The 15,939-nt window shown below is 45.7% G+C and overlaps 1 protein-coding gene and 1 pseudogene across 1 annotated transcript in view; one reads left to right on the forward strand and one right to left on the reverse strand.

The window, feature by feature from the left end:
* The window catches only part of Rnf43 (ring finger protein 43), a 72,453-nt gene that overhangs the window by 18,249 nt on the left and 38,265 nt on the right, over positions 1–15,939 (forward strand). The window lies entirely within an intron of this gene.
* Gm25968 lies at positions 13,147–13,246 on the reverse strand (annotated as a pseudogene).

Below are 15,939 nucleotides of genomic sequence, written 5' to 3' on the forward strand. Positions count from 1 at the left end.
ACCACATGGTCACTTGGGAGTGAGAAGCTGTGGGGTGCTCTTGCTGGTTCCCCAGCAGTGCTGGTTATCTATCTACCTGGCCACAGGTGAAGGCTCCTAAGATAGCCAGTTGTTTGGGAGGTAACAGAACAAGCTCATGAATATTTTTTTCTTCTGAATTATTGGAGTGTTTCTTGGGTTCCTTCAAGGCAGAATTACCTCTTTTGCTTCTAATCTTTGTTAATTTTTGTATATAACTGGAAACATGCTGACCTAAGAACACAATTTCTATCACCCATCAATTAATTGAAGATAATATGCCCCCCAAATGGTATCGCTTGCATAGTACCCCCATCTAATAGTATCATGATGATCTAAGGCACAAAGAGTGCTCTGCAATAAAGGAGGACAGACATCCTGCAGTGAACAGAGCTCTGGGGGAGAGAGGGGGGTGTGCTTTAACCTCGTCTCTGATCCTACGTAGCTTCATGGCCTCAAGGAAAATTGCTTAACCTCTGTGAGCTTGTGTTCTCTTGAGTGAAGTAGGGATGATGATAATAAATGGCCTGCCCACCTGGAGAGGAATAATATGGGAGCTCTATCTTTGAAGATTGCATGTGCAAAGCATTATTATTAATAGCAGTTAGACTTGGGCTACTTCTCAGTCACTCGATAGCTGTCAGAAGAATTAAAAAGTATGGGGTTATTTATTTAGAGATGGTTGACTTATGTGGTATTATCCCTAAATAACCGTCTAGGCTATTGGTGTTTTAATGTGGCTGCAAAGATAAAGCTTTAGCTTTAAACATTTTCGGATCAAGGGATTGATTAATGTCCCAGTAGTTCCAGTAGTCCAAGCAGGCAGTGGCTTAGAGAATGACTAACTGTGAGTTCTGGGGTGGGGACTTAAGTTCTGCGTCCGTCTTGGTTGTGCCGCGGTGAATCACTTCTCTGCTCTGGACCTTTGTACGTGTGGCCATTCTACATTGGTGAGCCATGAGCATGTGTCCACGGTCAATAAGCTGGTCCCCGGCACAAAGCAGAAGTCGTCTGCCTTTCCACTTGGTAATCGGAAGGGTCCTGGGACTGCATTAACACCTCCCCTTCACGCTTCGGCCTTTTAGAGCCATTTATTCCATTACTTTGAAGCAGCTGCTTAGAATCCTGTGCAGCTTGGCTGTAAGGCATTTGGGATAGTGATGGGGACTGACTTACCCAGTTCATTATGCTGTACTGGTCCCAACATGTCTTGTGAGGCTCGGCAGATAAAATTCTATCTCCTGCTTGGAAAGTATCTGTATAGTCCTTGAGCCTCATTCGAGAAGAATCAGATCAAAATGAGGACAGAAGCAGAGTCCTAGTTACAGAAACCATCAAATATTTGAAGCCCTGCCACTTTTATTTATTTTTTTTTTCAGGTGAAGAACATCCTTTTAGCCATCCCTGAGACTGACGGGTCATCTGCAGGGTGGAAAGTCAGTGTTTTGTAGTTTTATCAATTTGAAGCCTGTTCCCCAAGTAGATAGATAATGGGATAAAGGTAATTACAGGTTTCCTGGTCTTTTCTACTTACTTGTTCTCTGTCGTGATTAAACACACACAGCCTATACCTCAGTTACCTTTATTAACCTTTCAGCACTAGCACAGCATCATCTGGCACCATCGCACACCTCAATCACCAGGACAAAACAAGAGAGGAGGAGGAGAAGGAGGAGGTGGGCGGGGAAGGGAACAGTGGGCAAACGTTTTCCTTATTACTGGTTTTAAGTCACATCCTTCCTCTCTGAAGACACTTCTGAGAGAGAACTGTTTTCTTCCCAAGGCCTAATAAAGATTAGTGAGTGAGGTTTGCAAAGCATTTGAGGCTTCTTTGAAACAAAGGCTGGGATAAACACTCAGCCTCGCTGTTATCACGGCGAAGGAAAGCCTAGCATGCGATGCTTTGGGTCAGGTCCAGCGGGCTCGTTTGATGTCTCTTTCTGACCTTTACCTCTTGATATCTTTATACATTTATTGAGGCTGTTGGACAAAGTCTTGCGATCCTAAGCCATAGGGTGTTAAGAACGTAAGGATGAATGGCTGCCAGCCTCTGCTTCTTATTAGTTTTGTTTGCTTTGTTTTGGGGGGCAGGGTTTTGCTCCACAGCCCAGGCTGCCTGGAAAACCTAACCCTCATGCCTAGGCCTCCCGAGTGCTGGGATTACAGTAGGTGCCACCAGGCTTGGCCCACCTCCAGGTCCATGCATGGAATTTTTTAAAACATTTTCCCCCCTGTCTTTAGATACCTTGTTGTTCCAGTTTGATAATCCTAGTGGCAAGGTTAATTTAATCTGTTCATTTGAGGCTTTGTGTCCCATTGTTAGTAATCTGTGAACTGAGGTTTCATAGGAAATTTTTCATTAAATAAAATAAATATGCATACAAAAGAGAAGCAGATACTATGTGAACTAGGAGGTCTGTGTATTGTACTCAAGTCCTACAGATAAACTAAAAGGAAGAAGCAGGGCCTAAAATCAGAATCGCCTGGGCAGCCTCTAAGTCTAGCCCATTGTTTCATGTTAGAATGCCCATGATACGACCCTTGCCGTGTCATAAGACATACAGATTACGTTATGTATAATATAACTTATTTAAGTTAGAAAGTACACCCATATATTTTAGAAAGGGGTTCAAAACTACAAATTGAATTTTAAGTACTTCCTGGTTTGTTTGGGTTTTTTTTTTTAAAGATTTATTTATTTGTTTATTTTATGTATGTGAGCACACTGTAGCTGTACAGATGGTTGTGAGCCTTCATGTGGTTGTTGAGAATTGTATTTGATCCCTGCTTGCTCCAGTTGGCCCCGCCCTCTCAGTCTCTCGTTCGGCCCAAAGATTTATTTATCATTATAAATAAGTACAGTGTTGCTGTCTTCAGACATCCCAGAAGATGGCATCAGATCTCATTATGGGTGGTTGTGAGCCACCATGTGGTTGATGGGTTTGAACTCAGGACCTCTGGAAGAGCAGTCAATTCTCTTACCTGCTGAGCCATCTCACCAGCCCACTTCCTGGTTTTTAAACAGGTAAATAAATCAAAATGTTATCATTAGTCAGGGACCTGTGCTAACTCGAATGTCCTACTCCCTAACTAGCAAGTGTCCTTGAGAATCAGGGTCATCTTTTCTGCTTGCGTCTCCCTGTGTGTCTGTGTGTCTGTCTGTCGGTGCCTGTCTCTCTTCTGCTGAGGATAGCATCAGGACCAGCGCTCTCCTGCTGCATTATGTCTGAATTGTACCCCTCAGCCTTTTCTTCCCCTCTTTCTTCTTTTCTTCTTCTTCATACTCTTTTTTTTTATGTTGTTCATTGCTTTTAGGTTTGTGGTGCATGCACACAAAGAGGCATGTTATTAATAGTCCTAATTGTTTGTTTTAAAATTTTAAGTGATTATCCTACAATAACATTTGTCTGTCTACACACAACCATATTTTTCAGTTGAGTTTGTTTGTTTGATGGGGGTGGGGGTGGGGAGAGGTTGTTGTTGTTTTGAGACCAGGCCTCGGTATGTAGCTTTGGCTGACCTGGAATTCACCATGTAGGCCCAAACCATCTCAAACTCTTAGAAATTCTCCTGCCTCTGCCTCCCTACTGCTGGAATTAAAGGCTTTTGCTACCGTGCCCAGCCCAATTTCATTTTTTGAGGCAGAGTCTTGTGTATCCCAGGCTACCCTGTAGCTTATTATGTAGCTGATCTTGAACTCCTGTTTCTCCTGTACCTGCCTCCTGCGTGCTGGGGTCACCGGCCACACGGGCGTGAGACAGATGTGCTCAGTTTCCCCAAAGCTTCCAGCAAATAAGTACCAGTACTGGAGCCAAAAGAACTCAGGTTCTACAGGATCCTGAAGCTGAGGATGGATGTGGTGTGGCTGTGACTGATGGGAAAATGTCTGGAATTGTCATCCTACTCAACTTTACACTGAAGCATCTATGACTCTACCAGGAGAATGTGTATCTGAAAACAATAAGAAAGGTTATCTTGAACATAAATACACATGTATTTACATGTATTTGTAGAGAGAATGAAGAATGCCCCACTTTGGTGTTTTGAGACAGGGCTTAACTCTTAGCCCAGGCTGGCCTGGAATTGATGTAGCCCAGGCTGACCCCCAACTGTTTGGGATCCTCCTTCCCTCCTCAGCTTTCCAAATGCTGGGATTGTGCTGGGATGACCATGCCCAGCTTAGAGAATGAGTATGTGTGTGTGTGTGTGTGTGTGTGTGTGTGTGTGTGTGTGTGTGTAGAGAGAGAGAGAGAGAGAGGAGAGAGAGAGAGTGTGTGTGTGAGTTTTGTTTGAGATAGGGTTTTGTTTATCCCAGACTGGCCTTGAATTTGTTAGTATGACCTTGAACTTCTGATCCTCTTCCTGCCCCTCCCAAGTGTCAGGATTAAAGGCTTGTATCACCATACCTGCTTTTATGCTGTGCTGGGGAAATGAAACTCAGAACTTCATGCATGCTGGACAAATACTCTACCAGACAAATACTCTACCAGAGCTGTACCTCCAGCCAGAGGATGAATTCTAAAAGCTTAATTTTCCACCCTTTTAGGGGAAACTGCTTCCCTTAAACTCTGTCTGGACTGGTCTCTTAAGAGAGCTGCATTTGGGGATGCTGCTGTAAAACCGGCCATCTGTCCTTGGAAAGTTTGCCTGCTGAGACAGAGATTGGTCACTTGCAAATAGATGAGCCTTTGGCCCCTCTGGTTCCTTTGCTCAACTCCCTTCTTCTACTCATAATTTTAGCTAATTTCAAAAGTGAAGGCTAATTTCTCTGCAAATGTCTCTCCCTAGGCTTTGCTTGTTCATCTCTCCTCAGCTGTGTTGAATTTTAACCTGCACCGCCATCCCTTCTCTAACACAGCTTTCCGGCTTTGTAAGAATCTGTGCTTACTGCTAAATCAACCATTCTCTCTCTCTCTCTCTCTCTCTCCCTCTCTCTCTCTCTCACACGCACGCACGCACGCACGCACGCACGCACACAGCACACACATCACTTTTGTATTTATGCTCCTTAGGTTGGGATTTTGATGGCCTGTCTGTCCCCTTCTGTGCCGCACACTGCACCAGGCCCCCTGTCTGGAGTTTTAGTAAATGCTTTTAAATGAAGTTGTTGAGTGAGTCGGTGTGATGCTGCTAGCGCTCACATGGAGATGTTAATCTGCAGGCTACGGTAACGTGCAACCGCACTGCATGCTGGGCTGCATGTCTTCTGTGTCTTCCCATTAGAAAGAGGCCTTTCCCTCTCTCCATCAGATGAAGGTTTACATTTCAGAGGAAGTTAGACAAAGAAGAACAGAAATGGCAGGGCCTGTCTGTGGTTTTCCCCATTTCAGTGGCAAGGCTGTTCCTGGGGGACTTCACAGTGAAATGCTGAGGTATGACGTCATCCCCATCCCCGTGTAGTTTGCTCTGTAGCTGTAAGCAGCAGTTCCCACAATCATCTAGAAAAGGGTTAGTTAGATGAACCTTTCTCTCCCTTTTCAGTGGTAGACCCAGCACACACCTCTCTCCCTCCCTCCCTCCCTCCCTCCCTCCCTCCCTCCCTCCCCCTCTATTTCTTTCTTTCTTTCTTTTCTTTTTTTAGAAGTGATGTCTTGTTTTTATTTTTATTTATTTATTTATTTATTTTTATTTTTTTGGTTTTTTGAGACAGGGTTTCTCTGTGTAGCCCTGGCTGTCCTGGAACTCACTCTGTAGACCAGGCTGGCCTGGAACTCAGAAATCCACCTGCCTCTGCCTCCCAAGTACTGGGATTAAAGGTGTGCGCCACCACTGCCCGGCTCTTTCTTTCTTTCTTTCTTTTGAGTTTAACACTAGATCTTTGACATGAGGTGTTACATAATCTTTCTTTCAGAAGAACATCTCTCAAACTATGGGGTTTTATAGATTTCTGATTTTATTGCCATAATAGATTTACTTAGCATGGAATTCTGACCATCTATAGAAGCTCGAGTGTATGCAGTGATAAACTGTCCTTGACGCTCGAGTGTATGCAGTGATAAACTGTCCTTGATGAAGTGAGGTTGCTTCAGAGCTGTTGCTCAAATGCATCTCAGTGCAGAGCTAGATCTGGCATCTGGCACAGCATGTGCAATTTGTGTGTGTTTCAAAGTAGGAAACTTACCATTACCCCAGACTGCCTCAACTGACCATGCTCTCTTTCTTTAGTCTTTGGATAGACAGGGACTGCTGTCACACTTTCTGGCTTTTGCTAAGCCATTACCTTCTATTGTTTCCCCAGAGTAACTAAAGATCCTGATTAATATTTGCTGGGTTTGCTTGTTACTGATGGCAGAACGAGGCTGTGGTGGCAATCTCGTGAAGAAGGAAATTAGTGTGGCTTATCTATTTCTATATACTGCCAACCTGTCCAAGCAAAGCCATTCTATGGAAAGCTGATAAGGAGCTCCGTTTTTCTCCTGCTACTCTTGCCTGTGCAGCACCGTGCCCTACTTTGGAGAACCTGGGATAGGGTTTCAGCTTGCGAGGTACGGTGTCTGGAATGTCTGTAAAATAGGGGAGCCACTGTGCCTCCGTGGATTCCCCCCAGCTCTAGAGGAGAGAAGGGATGGGAGGATGAAAGGGCCTATTTTTCCCCTAGTTGTCCTGAAGTTCAAAGACACAGCTGGTGTCTCAGTGGTGCCAATGCATCTGGAGCAGCCCAGTTAGTGGAGACGTAGCTGTCGCCTGTGCCCTTTTGGTTGTTAGTCTCTGAAATCCCTTGCCAGTCCCTGGTGGATCGCTGGCCCAAGTCCTGCCTTTCTGCTTGGCCTCTTTGAATTCCTGTGTACTGATCTGTCTTACTAGTAGGGTCTCTAGGCCGTGGGCAGTAAGTGCACACCATACCGTGTGAGGAAGCTTATTGAAGATCTTGTGCCTGCATCCATCACAATTACAATGCTAGCCCATTCTGGCTCACGTGACTTGTGTTTCTAGTGGATTGTGTTTCCACATGGTTCCACGTATGGAAATTTTTTGAAAATCAGGTAATTTCTCCTTAGAATGTGAGAGAGCTGAGGTAAGAAGTTTTGGAGTGAGTGATAACTAACATCTCCCATAGCAACCTTAGAGAGTTCTGTCCTCCATGCAGGCTATCATTTATTCCCCTTTCAAATGCATTCAGAGACCAACAGGTACTTAATAGGTCATAAAATCCTCTAGCTTCCTCTTGGCAGGCTCAGTGCTCTCTGGTTTGAGTGTTCTTCGCTGTCTGTGTACCCAGAAAGCTTTTTCCACCGATGTTGGTGATAGGTCTGGTATTCTTGTCATAGACTAGCTGGTTTCCGTGATCTCTGTTGATCACGTGATTCGTACTCAGGGTTCTAACTCTCCCAGACGCGTGCCATCCAGGCTCCTGGGACGCATCCCCAGAAAGAGGCATCTTAGTTCTTCCTAATTTTATTGCCTTTTGTTTTGTTTTGGAGGCAAGGTCTTCCTGTGCCCTGGCTCCACCTACCTGCACCTTGCAAGGGCTGTGTTTATGAATGGGTTCCACCACATCAGGCCTGTTTGGCTTTTCAATTGGGAATCTTACTGCATAGTCCAGGTGTGATATTGTCTGCGTAGCTCAGGCTGGCTATGACCTTGCAGTGCTCACCCCGAATCAGCCACCAAAGCACTAGGATTATTGAGCAGGCACCACCAATGCTAGGCTGGACTTTTTTTTTTTAAGTTCCCTATTCTGTTCTGGCATCGAGGTGATTTCTTTTCCAGCTTGTACATTGCCCTTTCTCTTCTCTGTCTGGTGTTTCTATATGTAGTCAATTCTTTCAGGTCTCTTGCTTAGGAACTGTTTGCCACATCACATAGTATGGATTTTTGTTTCATGTCTAGGATCTTATTTGTCTACCCTACCATCCTCTGGCTCCCGGCTGCAAAGACTGTTACCTATACCTAATCCGGAGTCTCCTAGACCCAGAACAGACCTTCACCCTTTCCTCTGTCCAAAGCAGTCTTCAGTATTCAATGTCCTCTGCACCTGATTCATGGCTGATTTTTTACTATTTCGCTTGGGTCCAGGAGAAAGGGAAGAGAGGAAAGGGGGGGAGTTGAGGGGAAGAAGGAGAGAGGGAGAAAGAGTGGGAGGGAGAGAGAGAGAGAGAGAGAGAGAGAGAGAGAGGAGAGAGAGATTCTGAACACTCCTTTTGTGTCGGCATCTCTGTGAGGTGCTTTGGAAAGACTCCAGCCAGGCATGGAAGGGCTCTTTGATAATATCTGACGGGTGGGTAAGAATTTCAGGCACCTGGCCAAGATACACACTGCCTGTAATCGTTAACTCAGTCTGTAAACAGTTCAAACGGCACCGAGAGGCCGTCCTTTATTACATTAGAAGAAGCCTTTCATCTCCCTTGCTCAGGAGCCAGGCATCCAGGATTGGCCTCCTCAATGGCTTTGCAGCCGTGGTATTCTGTGCACAGCACCAAGACCCAGGACATGCAGGAACATATAATGGAGCCTTCTCCAAATGACTGCCTTTCAAGCTTCAGGCATTGGAGCAGTAACTATGGGACTTCCTGTTGCCTTGCACCTGGCTGATCCTGGGAAGGCAAAGTGTGGGGAGTGGGGCCAGGAACAATCAGCCGGGAAGGAGGTCGAAACTCTCATTTCCCACCCACACTCGTGTCTGCAAACTCTGGGACCTCCTCTCCCCTGCCCCCTTCACATTTCATTCTGCCCCTTTGGCTCCACACTGATGCGGAGTTTGGTCCTCAGAGTATTTGATGTCTCCAATTAGCTATACAATTGCCCAATATCCCCAGACCCTAGTTTAGGGTACAATGCTATGCTATGGAGCCCCCACCCCGACTGGAGCCAAAGATAACAAACATTCCTGCCCTGGAGGTGCCAGCTAACTGAGACCTTAAGACAATACGAGATCTAGAGGAGAGATAAGCTGTCCGAGTTTATAGTAAGTGCCAAGTAAGCTGTACAGTGGCTTTTATGGGCACTCACAGTGAGAGAGTAGCCATGCACCCAGGGCTGTTGGGGAAACCCCATGGCATTCTGTGAAAAGTAAAATATTTTTCAACATGTTAAAAAAAAATATGTAGCTTCATTCAAGTCTCTCTTTCACTTCCTTTCTCTACTGAAAGTTGCTGAGCTATTGAGTGACTCGGGCACTTAACTGAAATCATTAAGCCTGTGAGCTGCGTGTTTGTTTTTTGAAACCACGTCTCACATAGTCCAGACTGCGATTGACCTTGAGCTTCTGACCCTCTGCCCTCCACCTTCCCAGCGCGGGGATCACAGGAGTGACCCACCACACCCAGGGTACGCCGCCGCGCTGGTGAACAGATGCAGGGTTTAGTTCTTACTAAGCGAGCACTCTTATCAGCTGAGCTGCGCCAGCGGCCCCTTAACCTTACCTTTAGAGAATGGGCTAGAGTTTGGCAGAGTAGTAGAGTTCCGAGACCTGTTTTCCCACTGGGTATTCTGGACCCTAACAATGATCCAGAAAATCTAGTCACAACTTACCAAAGCACCTTAATTACCAAAGACACTCTGACCCGGCCTCATCTTTTCAGTTTAGACAGAGTCTTGCTCTGTAACCTAGGCCAGTCTGGAATATACTATGTAGCTCTAAATTCAAGGCAATCCTCCTGTCAATGTCCCACATACTGGAACCATTGGTATTAGCTACCATGCCCGATGTAGAGAAATCCTTTTCTGATATCTTTGAAAATGTTCATGTGTAGAGACTAATGTCAGCAGAAAGAATTCATTTGATAAAGCCAAGTAGCAGAATTTAGATTGTGTCCTAATTGTGTTTGTGTGTGTTTGTTGTTTGAGTGTCTCCAGCCTAGGCCTCAGACTTTCTGTGTAGTCAAGGATCATTTTGAACTTGTGATCTTCCTGTTCCACATCCCAAACTCTGGGATGATAGGCATGACCCACCTTGTCTGCTTTCTTCACTGCTGGGCAATCAAGCCCAGGTCCCTTCTGCACATTAGGTAAGCGCTCTACCGGCATGTCCAGATGCCTAACCTAGGCCATAGGTTTCAATAGATGTGTACTAAAACCTCACTTGAATATTGCTGAAGCCGAGGACCAAAGATCCAGGGTTTGCTCCTTCTACCAAAAGCTCAAGTGCAAGCAGCTAAACGCTTCCTCTGCAGGACAGTAGATTAGCATTTGCCTTGCTTCTTCCCAACTAAAGGAAAACAGAGAGCCAGGAGACATTCATCCAGGAAGGCACAGGCTGCTGTAGACCTGAGCCCCTCATCTGACTCCTATTTCAGTTGTTTACTTTGCTCTTAGCTCAGATTTCTGGGTTGTCTTATTTATTTTGCATTTGAGGTTTGTCTGTTTTCTCGCCATCTGGATTTTTCTGTGCTGATTCTGAAGATCGCTTTAGGGAACTGGGATATAAAAAAGACAGAGCTGCTGAAGGTGTTCTTGTTAGTGCCCAGCCCACAGCCTTTGGTGTATTCAGTAAACTCGTGTGTGTGTGTGTGTGTGTGTGTGTGTGTGTGTGTGTGTGTGTGAGAGAGAGAGAGAGAGAGAGAGAGAGAGAGAGGTCGGGGAATGTACAACCCAGCATCCATCAGGGATTGGCCTCTGAGACAACTAATATTTTCCCCATTTTATGGAAAAAGCAGCAATTCCATCTTTAAAGAAACCCGTGCATCTCTTTATAAGAGCACAGGCACTAAACGGATCAAGTTTGCTCAGCACTGTTACTTGTTCATGGTGGACGGGAGCGTGGTTATTTGAAAGCACATGGTAGGGCCTAGTTATGTAGCACAATTATAGAATCCCAGATTTCCTACAGTACCTGTGTAAGGAAGCTCTGAAACTTGCTCCCTGACTGGCTCAGCCATGCACTGGTCAATTCTGAGGTCACCTGCAGCCTCAATGCAGTGGGGAGGTGACAGAGGGTGGGGAGGTGACAGAGGGATCCTCTAATTTTCTTCACGACTACAGAACCTGCCTTTTGAGACGTGACCAATCTTGAATTTTGGCTTCCCATTCCGGTTGATTTTCTTCTGTGTTTAGTGGAGAAAATACCAGGAATTGTTTTCTCCTCTTCCAGTCACGGTTGCACAGGCTTACAGTGTATCCACGGACTTTTAGAAGGCTTGCAGTGTCCAGCCCTCCCTCAAGGGTTTCTGGCCAGGCACGTCTGATATAGGGCCTGAAACTTTCTGAAAATGCCCAGGTGGGGTTGGTGCTGCTGGCCTGGAGCTGCACGTCGAGGGTCACTGCTCTAGGCTACTTCCTACCTTCTTTGTGGCATCAACATTTTCTGCTGTTATCACAAGGCAGCAGCCAAACAAAGCTTAAGACAGATTGGCTTTAGTATTTCCTAAGTGACCACTTGGTTGTGACAGATTTTTGTCTTGCTTGCGGAGATAAAACACAGCCTTAGAGGTCATGTCCCCGAGGCTAGGTCAGTTACCTACTTACCACCAGCAGCCATTCAATGTCTTATTGATTTGAAAACAGCAGGCAGCTTGTGGGAACCTGCATTAGGGAAAAAATATTAGCTAGACTACAGAACTGGCAATGTGGCTCCGGAGGACAAAGCTCTGGCCCAGTCTCTGTGTCATCTTCAGAGGGAAGGCTTACAGTTTTCCCTGCCTTCAGGAGTTTCCACTTTCCTGAGCTAGTGAATCCTGTAGTCTATGCATTAGGTGGTATTAAAACCAACTGGCGGGCTGGCGAGATGGCTCAGTGGGTAAGAACACTGACTGCTCTTCCGAAGGTCCTGGGTTCAAATCTCAGCAACCACGTGGTGGCTCACAACCACCCTCTTCTGGTGCTGTCTGAAGACAGCTAGAGTGTACTTACAGATAATAATAAATACATCTTTGGCTTAGATTGAGCAAGAACTGAGTGAGCAGAGTGACCGGAATGAGCAGAAGTTCTGTACAGCTACAGTATCCTCATATAAATCAATCAATCAATCAATCAATCAATCAATCAATCAATCAATCTTTAAAACCAACTGAGTGGCTGGGCGTGGTGTCACATAAGCTCAGCACTTGGGAGTTCAAGGTCAGCTTGGTCTACATAGGATAACCCAAGTTACTTGGTAGGACCCTGACTCAAAACAAAACAAAAATCTAGTTGGGACCAGTGAGAAGGTTTATTGAATAAAGGCACTTGATGCTAATATTACAAGCCTGACACACTGAGTCCTATCCCAGAACCCACATGAAGGTAGAGAGGGAGAGACAGATGCCACCAAGTTGTTCTGTGACCTCTACGTGAGCACCATGGCTGTGAGCACCATGGCTGTGGCATGTGCACTTCTCTCTCTCTCTCTCTCTCTCTCTCTCTCTCTCTCTCACACACACACACACACACACACACACAAACACACACACAATAATAATCACATTCAATTTTTTTTAAATAAGAAAAAAGGAAAAACCAAGCCGGTTTGAGTTGCCCAGTGGCATCATAGCAAGCAAACAACACAGCCCCATCCCTGCCGACTCACTGTGGAGAAGCCAGCTCCGATGAACCCAGAAAGAGCCACAAACTCCTTTTCTGGAACTTTTTCCTTCTGAACATTTTCATATGTTACACTTAGCATTTAAAATGCTCCATTCTGGTGCTGGAGAGATGGCTCAGTGTTTAAGAGCACTGGCTCCAGAGGTCCTGAGTTTAATTCCCAGCAACCACATGGTGGCTCACAACCATCTGTAATGGGATCTGATGCCCTCTTCTGGTGTGTCTGAAGACAGCTACAGTGTACTCATATATACATAAAATAAATAAGTAAATATTTTTAAAAAATAAAATAAAATGTTCCATCCTATGACCATGTCTAAAGACATGAGCAGTGTTTTTGCAAGCTTGTACCTCCAATTTACCCACTCAAACTCTAACTCCTTGTTGCTGCTGAGATAGCATATCACTGTGCAGTGCGGATTGGCCTAGAACTCACTATGTAGCCCAGGTTGCCCAGAGTGACCTCCAACTTCCAGTCCCCCTGCTTTACCCTCCTGAGTCCCGGCCACACAAGCATGGATCACCGAGCCCGACTCAGACTGCCGTTCTCCATCGCCAACTGCCTACCAGGTTTAAATGTTGTCTCTCCTTCAGCCTCTCCATGACTGACTGAGACATTCCCTGTTGAAAGCTACCCCTTTGGTTAATGAACATCTTTTGTCCTGTTTTTAAAAAAATATGGAACACTTCTCGAATTTGTATGCCATCCTCAGAGGTCATGCTAATCCCTGCATCCTTCCAATTTTAGTAGTTGAACTACTGAATTGAGCCCCCCCCCCCCGACCCATTTCTCAGGTTTAGAACACCCAGCTTTTCCCTCTCTTTCATCCCTGCAGTCTAGTCTGTCTGCAGATGCTCTCAGTACCCCTCCCCCAGCTTTTTCGATTCCCCCCTTATAATTGCTGCTGCCTGAGGTCAAGCCCCCACGGAGCCTGATTCTGGGAGAGCTGGGGTTTGCTACTCCTCATTTTCCTTCATTCCATTCTCGTTTTTATCTTGAGAGTAGAATTAAGATGCTCACGGCACTGAATGTTTTTTGGTTTTTTTGTCTTTGTTTTTGTTTTTGAGGGGAGAAGAGTGTTTGTTTGGGAAAGAATTTTGCTCGATGTACCCAGGGTCGCCTTGAACCCATTGTGTTGCCCAGACTTGGTCTCCAACTCATGATCACTCGGCCTGCCTCAGACTCCAGAGTGCTAGCATGGCAGGTGCGAGCCACAGAACCCTACCCAATACTGATTCAATAATAAGTACCGCTTGTTCAGAACTTTAGGGCGACTCTTTTTGCTCGTATGGGAGAACAAATGCTTGTCTTTTTTTTTCCCTGCAATTCTTCCCAAACCCTCCACACTTAGCCAATCTCCCCCTTTCTCTTTATTAAAAAAAAAAAAAAAGAAAATCTCAGGAAATACACACACAAAAAAATCCCCACTAAAAATGGAAACAAAAATATACAAGCAAAAGACCTATAGGACAGAAAAATGCCCAAATAAAGCAAAATGAGAGGAAAAGTCTACCCCCGCCCCAAATAACCATCTAGTACATTCTGTGTTGGTCTGTATGGGGCCTGCCCTAAAGTATGGTCGATATACCCATCAATTAGTTTACTCTATTGGAGAAAACTAATTTTCCCCTTATAAGTAGTTGTCCACTATAGAATAGATAGCTGCTTCTTCTTCTTCTTCTTCTTCTTCTTCTTCTTCTTCTTCTTCTTCTTCTTCTTCTTCTTCTTTTCTTCTTTTGGTTTTTCAAGACAGGGTTTCTCTATGTAGCCCTGGCTGTCCTGGAACTCAACTCTGTAGACCAGGCTGGCCTCGAACTCAGGAATCCACCTGCCTCTGCCTCCCGAGTGCTGGGATTAAAGGCATGTGCCAACACTGCCTGGGTTATAGATAGCTTCTTAATTGGGGGTGTGAGCCCATGGCTCCTTCCCCCTCTCTGAGCTGGGACCCCATTTGGCTTGAACCTGTGCAGGTCCAGTGCGTGCTGCCACAGTCTGTGAGTTCACATGTGTATGAGTCCATATGAACATCAGCCCTGTTGTGTCTGCAAGCCACTGTTTCCTTGGCATGAGTCATGCATGATCTCTGTTCCTGAGAATCTTTCTGCCTCCTCTCCACTTAGATCCTTGAGCCCTGAAGGGAGGGAGGGAGGGAGGGAGAGAGGGAGGGAGAGAGGGAGGGAGAGAGGGAGGGAGGGAGGGAGGGAGGGAGGGAGGGAGGGAGGGAGGGAGGGAGGGAGAGGTTGATTTAATGAAGACATCCATTTAGGATGGAGCGCTCCAAAATCTCTCACTTTCCACACATTCAGACCCTGGCTCTTCATATTCAAGTTGCCTTCACAGTGTTGACCCTACCCCAGCTCTCCAAACATTTTTAAATTATTTATTTTTACTATTACTACTGTGTGTGTGAGTGTAGACATGCATGTACCATGGCAAGTGTGTGGAGGTCAGAGGACAGCCTTGGGGAGACTTCTTCCACTTGGGCACTCTGGGGACCAGGCTCGGGTTATCTGGCCTACATGGCAAATAGCTTTACCTACTGAGCCCCCTCAGTGGCCTAGCTAAGACGCTCTCAGAGCTGCTTTTCTTTTCAAACGAAGACTTGTGAGAAACAGATTAAAAGGCACTTTCCTCTGGCCTAGCCCTCTGTTTCTTCTCAAGACTAAAGCTAAGGTGTTCCAAAAATAAAAAATAAAAAAATAATCCACTTGAAAGTTGTCAATAGACCAGAGCCAGTTTTTTTTTTAAAATATGGCTATTTTTCTCCTATCCAAACCCTTCCCTCTTTGAGAGCTATTTGAAGACCCTCACAATCCTGCAAAGCCTATTGGCTGTACCACAGATTGTAGTGCTAGATAATATACCCTTTGGCATCATCATTGGCCTTGTGTAAGCCATGTGTGTTCTGGCCTCAAGGAGACTGAGGGCAACCCAGCACAATTTAGGAAGAAAGTAGTTGCTCATCAAATACTTGCCAACTTTGTAATGGGACACATTTCAGAACCATTCTGATGCGTCCACAGGGAATGTCTCTATGCGTGTCTGTCCGTCTCTACCGGCTCCATGGTCACATCAAGAGATTCCCTGCATCTTAACAAGGAACACTGGGTACCATTTGATCCTTCCTCCTTACAGAGGGCTTGGAGGGAAGCTTAGGGACTGTTATTGTGGGAAGAAAAACAGCTCCAGACACAGGTCTGATAATGCCCAGGCTTAGCATCGGCTGAGCGACAGACAGTGGTTAGTGATTTGGCTAGGAGGGGGGACTCAACCTTTGAAGTATTCCAGGTGGGTGTTGACTGAGCTACCAGCTATGCTGCTGTTCCCGAGGTCAGCCTGCCCGAGGGGAGAAGCGAGGCCAGGTGACTGGGTGCCGCTCTTGCACCCTAAGAATCCATTTACGAGCTTGAACACAGGAGTACCCGCCCGGACAGAGAACAAACAGTAAGAAAGAAGAGCAGAGG

This window comes from Mus musculus, chromosome 11, assembly GCF_000001635.26.
Source record: "Mus musculus strain C57BL/6J chromosome 11, GRCm38.p6 C57BL/6J".
Lineage (NCBI taxonomy): Eukaryota > Metazoa > Chordata > Mammalia > Rodentia > Muridae > Mus > Mus musculus.